This window comes from Bos mutus, chromosome 20 (assembly GCF_027580195.1).
Source record: "Bos mutus isolate GX-2022 chromosome 20, NWIPB_WYAK_1.1, whole genome shotgun sequence".
Taxonomy (NCBI): domain Eukaryota; kingdom Metazoa; phylum Chordata; class Mammalia; order Artiodactyla; family Bovidae; genus Bos; species Bos mutus.
Window position 1 is genome coordinate 41,158,546 of NC_091636.1, and position 14,683 is coordinate 41,173,228.

Sequence of the window (14,683 nt, forward strand, 5' to 3'; positions counted from 1 at the left end):
AGATGGCAAGAGTGAATATCGACATTCTAGGAATCAATGAACTGAAATGGACTGGAATGGGTGAATTTAACTCAGATGACCATTATATCTCCTACTGCAGGCAGGAATCCCTCAAGAAATGGAGTGGCCATCATGGTCAACAAGAGAGTCTGAAATGCAGTACTTGGATGCAATCTCAAAAACGACAGAATGATCTCTGTTCATTTCCAAGGCAAACCATTCAATATCACGGTAATCCAAGTCTATGCCCCAACCGGTAACGCTGAAGAAGCTGAAGTTGAACAGTTCTATGAAGACCTACAAGACCTTTTAGAACTAACACCCAAAAAAGATGTCCTTTTCATTATAGGGGACTGGAATGCAAAAGTAGGAAGTCAAGAAACACCTGGAGTAACAGGCAAATTTGGCCTTGGAATATGGAATGAAGCAGGGCAAAGACTAGTAGAGTTTTGCCAAGAAAATGCACTGGTCATAACAAACACCCTCTTCCAACAACACAAGAGAAGACTCTATACATGGATATCACCAGATGGTCAACACCGAAATCAGATTGATTATATTCTTTGCAGCCAAAGATGGAGAAGCTCTATACAGTCAGCAAAAACAAGACCAGGAGCTGACTGTGGCTCAGATCATGAACTCCTTATTGCCAAATTCAGACTGAAATTGAAGAAAGTAGAGAAAACCACTAGACCATTCAGGTATGACCTCAATCAAATCCCTTATGATTATACAGTGGAAGTGAGCAATAGATTTAAGGGCCTAGATCTGATAGATAGAGTGCCTGATGCACTATGGAATGAGGTTCGTGACATTGTACAGGAAACAGGGATCAAGACCATCCCCATGGAAAAGAAATGCAAAAAAGCAAACTGGCTGTCTGGGGAGGCCTTACAAATAGCTGTGAAAAGAAGAAAAGCAAAAACCAAAGGAGAAAAGGAAAGATATAAACATCTGAATGCAGAGTTCCAAAGAATAGCAAGAAGAGATAAAGCCTTCTTCAGCAATCAATGCAAAGAAATAGAGGAAAATAACAGACTGGGAAAGACTAGGATCTCTTCAAGAAAATCAGAGATACCAAAGGAACACTTTCATGCAAAGATGAGCTCGATAAAGGACAGAAATGGTATGGACCTAACAGAAGCAGAAGATACTAAGAAGAGATGGCAAGAATACACAGAAGAACTGTACAAAAAAGATCTTCACGACCCAGATAATCACGATGGTGTGATCACTGACCTAGAGCCAGACATCCTGGAATGTGAAGTCAAATGGGCCTTAGAAAGCATCACTACGAACAAAGCTAGTGGAGGTGATGGAATTACAGTTGAGCTATTCCAAATCCTGAAAGATGATGCTGTGAAAGTGCTGCACCCAATATGCCAGCAAATTTGGAAAACTCAGCAGTGGCCACAGGACTGGAAAAGGTCAGTTTTCATTCCAATCCCAAAGAAAGGCAATGCCAAAGAATGCTCAAAGTACTGCACAATTGCACTCATCTCACACGCTAGTAAAGTAATGCTCAAAATTCTCCAAGCCAGGCTTCAGCAATATGTGAACTGTGAACTTCCTGATGTTCAAGCTGGTTTTAGAAAAGGCAGAGGAACCAGAGATCAAATTGCCAACATCCGCTGGATCATGGAAAAAGCAAGAGAGTTCCAGAAAAACATGTATTTCTGCTTTATTGACTATGCCAAAGCCTTTGACTGTGTGGATCACAATAAACTGTGGAAAATTCTGAAAGAGATGGGAAAATCAGACAACCTGACCTGCCTCTTGAGAAATTTGTATGCAGGTCAGGAAGCAACAGTTAGAACTGGACATGGAACAACAGACTGGTTCCAAATAGGAAAAGGAGTTCATCAAGGCTGTATGTTGTCACCCTGTTTATTTAACTTACATGCAGAGTACATCATGAGAAACGCTGGACTGGAAGAAACACAAACTGGAATCAAGATTGCCGGGAGAAATATCAATAACCTCAGATATGCAGATGACACCACCCTTATGGCAGAAAGTGAAGAGGAACTCAAAAGCCTCTTGATGAAAGTGAAAGTGGAGAGTGAAAAAGTTGGCTTAAAGCTCAACATTCAAAAAACGAAGATCATGGCATCTTGTCCCACCACTTCATGGGAAATAGATGAGGAAACAGTGGAAACAGTGTCCGAGTTTATTCTTCTGGGCTCCAAAATCACTGCAGATGGTGACTGCAGCCATGAAATTAAAAGACGCTTACTCCTTGGAAGGAAAGTTATGACCAACCTAGATAGCATATTCAAAAGCAGAGACATTACTTTGCCATCAAAGATTTGTCTAGTCAAGGCTATGGTTTTTCCTGTGGTCATGTATGGATGTGAGAGTTGGACTGTGAAGAAGGCTGAGCGCCAAAGAATTGATGCTTTTGAACTGTGATGTTGGAGAAGAGTCTTGAGAGTCCCTTGGACTGCAAGGAGATCCAACCAGTCCATTCTGAAGGAGATCAGCCCTGGGATTTCTTTGGAAGGAATGATGCTAAAGCTGAAACTCCAGTACTTTGGCCACCTCATGCAAAGGGTTGACTCATTGGAAAAGACTCTGATGCTGGGAGGGATTGGGGGCAGGAGGAGAAGGGGACGACAGAGGATGAGATGGCTGGATGGCATCACTGACTCGATGGACGTGAGTCTGAGTGAACTCCGGGAGTTGGTGATGGACAGGGAGGCCTGGCGTGCCGTGATTCATGGGATCACAAAGAGTCGGACACGACTGAGCGACTGATCTGATCTGATCTGATAGGACCATCTCCAAATAATGTTTTTCTTCAGTTACAGGTGATTGTGATGCAAGTTATACATCGATCATGCTTTAATAAGCATGCCTTACAGTTTAAATTATTTAAATTTAATATCAAAGATGTTTTATGATACAGCAATAAGTTAACTAATATTCAGCAAATCATAATATCCCGGTTCCATAAACAATTTTATTGATTAGTCATCATCTAGGTGATTTTAGTTCTTTATCTTGCTTAGTGTAATAATATTAGATGTAAAAATTGAAAATAGGAAACAACTAACTTAAAAGCTTGAGTAGTTTTTCTGAACAATACTTAAGCTGGTTCCATGGTAAATATAAAGCTACTGTATTCACTCTTTCCTAACAGTCCCAAGTAAATACATGGTACTAGAGACAAAGGATCTTCAGTTTAGAAAGGACTGATCAGTTAGTGACCTCATGTGAAATATTCTTAAAAATCAAGTGATCTGTTGAATGAAAGTATGAAAAGGCAGTTAAGTCTGATCCCAAGTAATTAATCATTCTTAAAATACACAAATATTAGCTCAGAAGTAGAGAAACAGCAGAGGACATACCTAGCGCTTGGATCAGTATGGACCCTATATTAAATAAATACAGGATAGTGCAGTATGACAGGTTCTTGAATGAGAAAAAATCCAGGGTGTTGTAATTTACCTTGAGCTTTGCCATAAGCTATTTAAAGGGAAGTTATATCTCAGTGTATTATAATGTACCCAGAAACAGAAGGCTTGCTTTTTACTAATGCACAATGTGGAGGGCTGGAGGGAAGTTAAAACCTACATTACTGGGACTTCCCTGGTGGTCTAGTGGCTAAGGCTCCATGCTCCAAATGCAGGGGGCCATGGCTTCGAGTCCTGGTCAGGGAACTAGATCCCACATGCTGCAAGTAAGAGTTTGCATGCCACAACTAAGATCTCGCACAACCAATAAATATAATCTTTTGAAAAAATTGCATTACCAACCACAGCTAATTTTATTGGGATAGTTCTGCAAGCCTTTATAGGCAAGATTCTCTGTTCATGGGTCTGCCATAGCCTGCTTCATGAAGCCTACATTCTAAACACACGACTACTCTGGAGAAAATTAAACTGCAATTTAGAGAGTTGTAGGACAGAGAATCACAAACATAGCTTCCAGAAAACCCTGTGCAGTCCAACTAACTAGGGTGCCCACACTCCTTGGATCTCGAGGCAGGCCAGCTTTCCTCAAATTTTGATGTGTGAATAAGTCACTCCAGAATCTGGTTAAAATTCACATTCTGATTCTCTTGGCTGGGAGGAGTCTGCAGTAGGACTATTCCTAGAGATGCTAAGGCTGCCCAGATAGAGGCCCACACTTGGGGTGGGAGATGGCAGACTAAATATAAGATGAAGCCTCAGGGGACACAACACATTAATTGCTTGATGGTAACTTTTTGGATATTATTAAATAGATACGGGATATATATATGTAATTGGATAATGTGCTCTGGGCATTAATTTTAATGTGGTACTCAGAGTGACCAAGATAGTGAATTTGTTCAAAATTATGGCATGTATTTGGAACCACGGAAGAGAAGAAAAAGATGATATGGGGAAGAGAATGGATTCTAAGTACCATCTGATATGAATACCTACAGGGGAAAAAGTTGAAATGGCTTTTTTTTTTTTTTTGGTCAAGTGAGTTTTAGGAATTTTAGAAGTTTGAACCCATCTTTATCATTTAAATTTGAAACTGAATAGCAAGAGTAATAGAATGCTATAAGTGGAAATGGCTTTTTAAAAACAAGCACAACAATAAAATGGATAGGATCACGTGCAAAGAAGTTGTTGACCATATTCAAAATTAACCGCCTTTCTCAGTATCAAAAAAACAATCCATTCAAAAAAACGAGTGGAAGATCTAAGTAGACACGTCTCCAAAAAAGACACAGAGATGGCCAAAAAGCACTTGAAAAGATGCTCAGTGTCACTAGAGAAATGGAAATCAGAACTACCATGAGGTATCACCTAACACCAGTCCAAATGACCATCATCAAAAAATCCACTCACAATAAGTGCTGGAAAGAGTATGGAGGAAAGGGAACCCTCCTACCCTGTTGATGCAAATGTAAATTGATAGAGCCACTATGGAGGATTCTTAAAATAGAACTATCATATGACCCAGTAATCCCACTCCAGAGCATATACCCAGAGAAAACCATAATTCAAACATAAACATACATTTCAATGTTCACTGAAGCACTGTTTACAGTAGCCAAGACATGGGAGCACCCTAAAAATCCATTGACAGAGGAATGAATAAAGATGTTCATATATACAATGCAATATTACTCGGCCATTAAAAGAATAAAATAATGCTACTTACAGCAACATGGATGGACCTAGAGATTGCCATGTTGAATGAAGAAAGTTGAGACATAAGACATCCCTTATATGTGGAATCTAAAAAGAAATGATACAAATGAATTTATCTACAACAGACTCAGAGAACAAACTTATGGTTGCTAGCAGAGGAATAATGGGGAGAAGGGATAATTAGGGAGCTTGGGATCAACGTGTACACACTGCTATATTTTAAATGGATAACCAAGAAAGACCTACTGTGTAGCACAGCAGCCTGGAGTAGAGGGGGGCTTAGAGGAGAACGGATACATACATGTATGGCTGAGTCCCTTTGCTGTCCACCCGAAACTATCACAAGGTTAATAGGCTATACTCCAATATAAAAAGTTGAAAAAAATTCTTGGCATTAGGTATAAAAACATCTTTTTTGAGTTTAAAATGGTATTATACTATTGGTCCATGTACTGGGGGTCTCCTGTGTTGCGGGCGGATTCTTTACCAACTGAGCTATTAGAGAAGCCCTGCTGCTGCTGCTGCTAAGTCACTTCAGTCGTGTCCGACTCCGTGCGACCCCATAGACGGCAGCCCACCAGGCTCCCCCATCCCTGGGATTCTCCAGGCAAGAACACTGGAGTGGGTTGCCATTTCCTTCTCCAGTGCGTGAAAGTCAAGAGAAAGTGAAGTCAGTCGCCCAGTCGTGTCCGACTCTTGAGACCCCATGGACTGCACCCCATCAGGGTCCTCCATCCATGGGATTTTCAAGGCAAGAGTACTGGAGTAAAGATCTAGTAAAGATCATTTGAATAGAACTCAAAATGATCAATGTTCTTAAAGGTGATAACAACTATTTCATGGCAGTGAAAATACAAATATGAATAATATTTTAGAAAAAAGTGGGTGCTGGTTTTTCTACACCTCAACTTTTCCCTTTTTTTCTGGATCTTTTCCTTCTACCTTTGAACATTCCTTCTCTGCTTCTGCGACTTCTGAGTACAATCAACCCTTGACGGCACGGGTTTGAACTGCACTAGTGCACTTACATGGAGAAGGCAATGGCACCCCACTCCAGTACTCTTGCCTGGAAAATCCCATGGATGGAGGAGCCTGGTAGGCTGCAGTCCATGGGGTCACTAGAGTCGGACATGGCTGAGCGACTTCACTTTCACTTTTCACTTTCATGCATTGGAGAAGGAAATGGCAACCCACTCCAGTGTTCTTGCCTGGAGAATCCCAGGGATGGGGGAGCCTGGTGGGCTGCCGTGTATGGGGTCGCACAGAGTCGGACACGACTGAAGCGACTTAGCAGCAGCAGCAGTGCACTTACATGCGGATTTTTTTCAATGGTAAATACAGCAGCACTGCACAATCTGCAGATACAGAGAAACCGGGGATATGGAAGACCTTCTATAAGTTTTGCAAATTTTCCACTGCAGAGGATTGACTCCTCTAACTGGGCCCCCACCCTTACATTGTTCAAGGGTCAGTGTAGTACTTTCCATGGTTCTATCATCAGCATCTTCTTATGTATACATGATATTGATCTCATCCATCTTCCAAGTTTCAGATACTCCTTTTGTTAAATTTATTTCCAAATCCTTTCTTTCTATCCAGTCTCCAGTCTTGCTTTTTTATTTCCTGTCTCCAATTTTTACACTGTTCAACCTACAACCCCCAGTATATTCCTCCTAAAGCATCCATTTGATCGCTGCTACTCAAAACACCTTCAAGCAACTCCACATCACTGTGCTAATATGGTATATGTGGTTTCATCTTCAGGACATCACTAGGTGGTAGATACTCATCACACATGAATCAACCAGGGATTGAGGTGACTAACATGCTGTTGCTATAACAATCATTTGAATATCACTTCTTGAATGTGTCAGAGCATCAGAAATCTACCTTCTTGAAAAGTCCTGTTGGCCTCAAAGCCTGAACTTTAAACCTTTATGCTAGGTACCTCCTATAGATTTGTCCTTTTAAAAATATTTTTATTGAAATATAGTTGATTTACAACATTGTATTAATTTTTGCTTTAGTCAAACCTCTTTCTGCAGAATTTTAATGCTTAAGACGTGATGTACAGGACACAACGGGACGAACTGAAAGAATAGCATTAAAACATATGCATTACCATATGCAGACTAGATAGCCAGTAAGAATTTGCTGTATGATGCAGGGAGCTCAAACCTGGTGCTCGTGATAACCTAGAGGGGTGGAATGGGGTGGGAGGTGGGAGGAAGCTTCAAGAGGAAGGGGACATATGTATGCCTATGGCTGATTCATGTTGATGTATGGCAGAAACCAACATAACATTGTAAAGCAATTATCCTCCAATTAAAAAATTTAAAAAGACATATGCAAATAGATTTTAAGTATCCCAATTTTGGTCTACTTCAAAGACCTACCCATCAGCTGTTTTTCCCCCACTTCATTCTAAAGAACCTATAAAGCTGTATCTCTTTCAAAGGTCAATGTTTAAGCAAGGATAGGAAAAAGGAAATTCCATCTCCTTTGCTCTGCGTTTTAACCTTTACTTAAGCCATAAGTCAAAAATGATACCTAAAGTACTATACCCAGGATTTGGCCCAAATACTATTAGAAACTTTGAGCCAATATTAAACAAAGATTTCACTAGAAAAATCCCAATCTGACTTCTATCAAACTGGAAGATATGATGACATAAGGCAAAGTTCCTATGATGAGAGTAATGGCTACTTACTCCCTGTAGAGGAAAAATTTAAGACAAAGCCTGTTCTGGTCAGCTTACCAAAGCCTCTACTGTTCTCTACTTTTGTCTACCAGTTCGACCCTGTGGGCATCTGGTTTTATTATATTTCAGATCCCTGACATTTTACCTATGGACCCTTCCAATCTTCATGTGCAACCACATATGTTAAACTGGGGACCAGACAATCTGTAAAATTACTGTCAGTTCCAAAATTCTTCAATTCTATAATCACATGTTTCGAAAGCTAGGGTTTTTGATGTCTCCCTCACCTAATGTAAAAGACAGCTGTAAAGAAACACTTGACAAGTTTCCTTCATTGGTTGTTTCAAAAGAAATATCAGGAAGGAGGCTTGAAATTTAAGCAAGCCATAGCCTCAAGGGAATTCTTTATTTCAGAACAGAGAACAAAACCTCTCTTTTAAAAATCTCACAGTAACAGTAGAGCAGCTTGCCTGTCTTCCTGTCTGCTGTTTGATTGGACTAAGAGGAGGGGAAAATGGGCTAAAAGGAAAATGCTTCTAGATGTTCTAGATGGCAAGATCTTAATTACATGAGTTCTTTTTTTTTCTTTTTATAGAAGCAGTGCATATCAGAAGAGATTTAAAACAGGAAAGGGCTTACTATGGTGAAGTGGAAGGGCAGCTACAACACATTTTTTTTTTGCTTTTGAACTTTTTCATTTGTAGTGTGATACACCCAGTTAACAATGTCGTGACAGTTTCAGGTGAACAGTGAAGAAACTCAGCCATATTAATCAAAACCAAATTTATGAGCTCCAGGTCCTGGTAAGACGAGGTAAGTACCCTCCTTCCCATATTTCCCTCAGAATTCAACTATAAAATCTGGATAAAATACATAGAACCACAATGTGAGGATCCTGAACCATAGCCTTTTTTCTTTTTAACATTTTATGTATTTATTTGGCTGCACCGGGTCTTAGCTGTGGCATGCAGGATCTTTAGTTGCCTCGTGTGAACTCATTCCCTAACCAGGGATCAAACCCAGGTGGTGCATGCAGTCTTGGCCACTGGACCATCAGGGAAGTCCCCCCTGAACCACAGTTAGTAGCATGCAGATTGGAAAAGACCAGAAGTATCATCAAACCAACAGTTTTGCCATATATCCCCCTCCAGCGGTAAACTCACTGCTTAGCCTTGGACTTGAGTGCAGCCATAAAAGTGTGTGGCAGAATGCAATAACTAAAACTCCAGATTTCTGGGCCAGAGGGCTGAAAAGGGGCATCTGGGGGAACTGGAACACACTATGCAGACTGGGGAGGGGAAGGAGAGAGAGCAAGTGACCCCATATAGCTATTTATAAGTAATACTATAATAATTATAGTAATTTCTTATTCTGAGGCTCAACCTCGACTTACTTCATGAAACCAACATTATCCTGATCCCGAAACTAGGTAGAAACAGTTCAAAGGAAACTCCAGACCAATATGCCTGATGAAATGAGACTGAAGAGGGACTTCCCTGGTGGTCCAGTGGCTAAGACTCTGAGCTCCCAGTGCAGGGGGCCCAGGTTCGATCCCTGGTCAGGGAGCTAGATCCCACATGCTACAACTAAGACCCAGAGCAGCCAAATAAATAAATAAAATTTAAAAAAAAATTAGATTGAAGACTCCTTAACAGATTTATCAAATAAAATCCAGTAATATACAGAAAGATTAATCACCACAACCAAGTGCAGTTTCTCTTGGGAATGCAAGGCTGGCTCAGTATGAAAATCAATACGTGAATTTTAGCACTAAAAATATAAAACTATAAAATTTAAAGACAACTAACTAGAGAAACCATTATAATATATCAAAGAGTTAATAAATATGTTCAAATCATTTGAATCTGATTCCACTAAGGAAAGAATTAGACACAGCATAAAGATTTACCACCTGAATGGTCAAGAATTAGAAAAATGAAACATTTGTATAGTTCAGTTCAGTCGCTCAGTCCTGTCCGACTCTTTGCGACCCCACGGACTGCAGCACGCCAGGCTTCCCTGTCCATCACCAACTCCTGGAGCTTGCTCAAACTCATGTCCATTGGTCGCTGATGCCATCCAACCATCTCATCCTCTGTCGTCCCCTTCTCCTCCTGCCTTCAATCTTTTCCAGCATCACAGTCTTTTCTAATGAATCAGTTCTACGTATCAGGTGGCCAAAGTATTGGAGCTTCAGCTTCAGCATCAGTCCTTCCAATGAATATTCAGGACTAATTTCCTTTAGGATTGACTGGTTTGATCTCTTTGAAGTCCAAGGGAATCTTAAGAGTCTTCTCCAACACTACAGTTCAAAAGAATTAATTCTTCGGCATTCAGCCTTCTTTATGTACGGTCCAATCCTCACATCCATACATGACTACTGGAAAAACAAATTTTTAAAAATAAACATTTTGTCAACCAGATTGACAAAGACTATAAAGATTGAAAGTATTAAGTAATATTAAGATCTCAAAAGCAAAAACAAGGTCACCAGCTCTGATGACATCTGAATTATCTTTTTTTTTCTTTAATACAAATATACAGATAGAGATTTTGAGCCAGAAATTGAACTTCAAAGAAGTTATCTTAAAGAATTAAATCTAGTGAACATTTCTTGGAGCTTTCTGAGATGCTGTTCCCTTGTTATAATCCTCAAATTTGGCTCAAATAAGATTTTCCACTTCTTTCATTAAAAAAAAAAAAAGAATTTAATCTAACCAGATAAGTATAGCAAACTATAAATTCAAATATATCTACAGAGGAATTATTGGCAAGTGAGTAAGATTAGAATCAATTAATATATCCAATAAGAACTTTAATGAAATACAGTTCTATCACCTAAGTGTTATTATAGACCAGTGCTTCTAAAAGGGAGTGCCCCCCTCCTTAAAAATCACTTTTGGAATTCCCTGGTGGTCCAGTGGTTAGGACTCCACACTCTCACTGCCGAGGGACCAGGTTCGATCCCTCATCTGGGAACTAGGATCCCACAGGCCTCACAGTATGGCCAAAAATACAACCTCCCCCCCAAATCAACAAAAAAACCCACTCATTCAACCCCTGAGATGACGTTAGCTTCCTCAAGAATATTAGGTCAGGAAAAAAACTGAAAATAACTATGTAGGAGCGCTAACACATAAAGAAAGTTACTTTCCAATGTTGAATGAAAAAAATCAGATTATAAAGCCATGTGTGAAGAATGCTCCCTTTTTGTTTTACTAGAGAAGGATGTATATATAGTCCATTCTTCCCTTAATGTTCCCGGTGGTGACCCCTATGCGGCAGGTTATGACTTTTGTTTCTGATTAGGAGATTTGCTAATCTCTGTGTTTCTTTAATAACTTTTACTATGCAATAGGAAATGATTACCTAATAATACTTAAATAATTACTATGGTGTAAAAACCCCACTGAAGCTCCACACGCCTAAGGATAAATTCCAAAATCCTTAGCATGCCATTCAGGGCTCTCTGAACTGTACTCCCAGGCTGATCTTCAAGCCTCCTCTCCAACCACTCCCTGTACCAGGACCTACCTGCCTGTCCCCTGCACAGTGCAGCGCTTGCTCCCAGCTCTGCATGTGGTGTGTGTTCCGCTGCCTCTGAGGTCAGCCTCACCGGTCTATGAGGGGCTCCTTCTATGACCCAGAGGGGCAGAGTCTCTTTTAGGTTGAGGAAAGTGGCACCCTGGCAATATGAGGAGACAAGAAAAAAGCAGAGCAGAGAGACTTCTTTCTAAAAACAGATTGAGGGACCTCTCTGATGATCCAGTGGCTAAAAATCCACCCTCCTAATGCAGGGGGCCCGAGTTTGATCCCTGGTCGGGGAACTAGATCCCATGGGCCACAGCTAAGACCCAGTGTGACCAAAAAATCTCATTAAAAAAAATTAAAATGAATTGATTATTTTTCTGACCACATACATGGTTCCAAATTAACCTTCTCTTTGTATTTTCTCTTTAGTCTGTGTTGTCTCATGTGAGATGAGAGAATGGATTGCATTTTTTCCCCTCTCTTTCTGGGTCTCCAATTCAGCTGAGCCATAACACTTTTTTTCAGGCTCCTTAGACCTGCGTCAGATATTTGCAAAGTCTGAGATTGCCTGGCTTGGTGCTTTACTTGGCTGCCCTCAGGTTCTGTCCCAGAGACCAGGTGAATGAATGGTGAATAGACTCCAGTGTTCTGGAGGGAAATGGGGAGATGGGGGAATGGCCCGTCATTAACAGTGCTCAAGCAGAAAAATTTACTCTCAAAAACAGTGCGATATTTCTTTGCAGCTCAGCCATTTCCATTCTTTACATTTTTTTTTTTTTTGCCTTTAGACTAAAAAGATTTTTTAAAAAAACAATTTTGATTACGTTTATATCTTGGGGCAGATGACTATTTCCAACAGAAAACAGTGGGTCTTTCACACCTTCTGTGTCCTTTTATAGCAACACCTGAACAATAAGCCTTTCATGTTTTCGGTGAGTGGGGATGGGTTAAGCCAAGCTCAAAACAGACCTGGCTGCACTTTGAGCTCAAATAACCCACTGGGGAGGCATGCTTGCCTGCTTTTATTAGAGAGGGTTCTCTTGGCCTTTATGACAACAGCTTCCTTTTTCCCTCTGAGATCAGTAGGCTCCAAATGCGAGTGTTCCTCCTCTGTGGCACAGAAGTTCTTCCCACTGTTCTACCAGACTTTCAAACCAGATTCAGCCCCGAGCAAAACTTGGAAGGAAAAGAAGATTCTCTCAGTGCCATCTTTGGGAGAAACAGCCTGGAGGCCAGGTCCCTCACTTTTCTCTAGCCAGCTCCGGAGTATCAGAAATTTTAAGATCTAAACTCAACGCTTTGACCTCAGTTACAATTCAAGAAGGAACAACACACCCTTTTGAGTTTGTGAGACACAGCCTTCATATGCTTGGATGACATGTGAAGTGTTAAGTTGTCAATCATCACAATGTGAGACACCAACAAGCTTTTCTCATTGCTGTCTCCTGGAGATCATCCCTGAATCAGAGGCCAGATCTTGACTTCTATTATCCCAGGAGTCAAAGAGTCAAGAGAAATGTGAAATGAAAAGCCAAGCAAAATAACAGGTTTTTCTGCTTGCTGCTTCCTCCCTCCCACTCCAGACACACACACACACACACACACACACACACTGTCTCTCTGTCTCTCTCTCTCCAGAGTTCTGAGCTGGGGAGAGACCAGCCTCAGAGAGAAAGAGCAGAGTGAGCAGCAGGAAGTGTCCCTGCACTTACCCCCCACCTTCACCCCCTCCCCACCCTGTGACCCTATGGCTCAGGGGACCTAAGAGAAGAGTGGGCCTGAGTCTGGCTCCCCTGTATGGGACTTCCAGTATGTGATGCCTTGTTGATGCTCTCCCTTCCCCTGGGCCCGGGCAGACAGTAGTTGAAATGGTAGCACAGCCTTTCCAAGTGTTGGAGAGCTTGCAAAAGCCCCTTGACTCTTCTTATCTCCCAAGGGGTTTGGAAATGACCCACAGTTTTCAACAGCCCCTAAATGAGACCTAGAAAGTAATTAGGAGAGAGAGAGAGTCAGGGTGCTCCTGGGAGGCTGCCCGGCAGAGAAAATGGCCACATCCCTGCATGGTGGCTCAGATGGCAAAGAATCTGTCTGTAGTGAGGAGACCCAGGTTCGATCTCTGGGTCAGGAAGATCCCCTGGAGAAGGAAAGGAAGGGCAACCACTCCTGTATTCTTGCCTGGAGAATCCCATGGACAGAGGAGCTTGGCGACCTACAGTCCATGGGGTCCCAAAGAGTCGGTCATGACTGAACGACCAACAGTTTCAAGCCCCTCATTCAAGGATAGGGCACAAAGCATCCCAGGGATGAGGACTTGGCTGAATCTCTGAGGAATCGCCATGCCAGGGACAAACAGGCTGAGCAATGGAACCAGCTCGGGAGATGGGCAGCCTGTCCCACCCCAGCGCAGGGCTGGCTGGGGCTTTGTGCACCGGAGCTTCAACTCAGGACAGAGAGCAGGGGAGAAACATGGAAAGGAGCTCGGAGGTGGACTGTGAGTGGCTTAGAAGACTTGAGGTGACAAAGATAAAGCTCAGAAATAACCAGACCAAGTTGCCTGTGTCAGATGGCTGTGGCTTAACACTCATGTTCAGAAATCAGATTGTGTAAGTCCCAGGGCGGCATGACCAGCAGTGGGATCTTGGGCAAACTGTTTTGCTTCTCCGGGTTTTGTGACAACCGTCCACCTCACCCGCCCACAACCCCTGGCTGTTGAAAATGATTTTTTTCTTTCTTTTTTTTTTTCCAGCTCTGATAGTTGTTCTACAGCCTCTAGGGGTGGGACAGCAGCTGACTCCAGCCTGGTTTCTACTGCATGTTTTATGTTGTCCTGGAGCTGGTGAGCCCAGAGGAGGCGGGTGGAGAAGGACAGGGAGGTCAAGGCTCTGCCGCCTTCTCTGTCATTTCCCTTCATCAGGTGCCGCAGCTCCCCAGCAGAGGGAACTCCGCGGCCTGCGCTGAGAACACCTTCCTCATCAGCGATTTTAAAATAGTCCTGTAGAGGGCGCAGTTTCCTCGTCCCAGAGGCTGCGGAGGTTGAGTCAGGTTCTGAATACTGTTCCGTCCACCGGATAACCTCAAAGCCCCGAGGATAGTGCTCCTGGGGAAATGGAGAAGCATGGGGCTGCCTCTGGACGAGAGAAACTCCTGGCTCAACTCTAGGGAAGGAGACAATTGCACTGATTCTGACATAGCCAAGTTCCTGGGTCAAGGCAGCATACAGGTTCCCCGCGGTTAGAAATCCGGAAGATGTCTAGACGGGTGCCAAGAGTCACCAGGGAAGATGTCAAAGAAGTGGTAGCATTGGGAGTAGACCTTGATG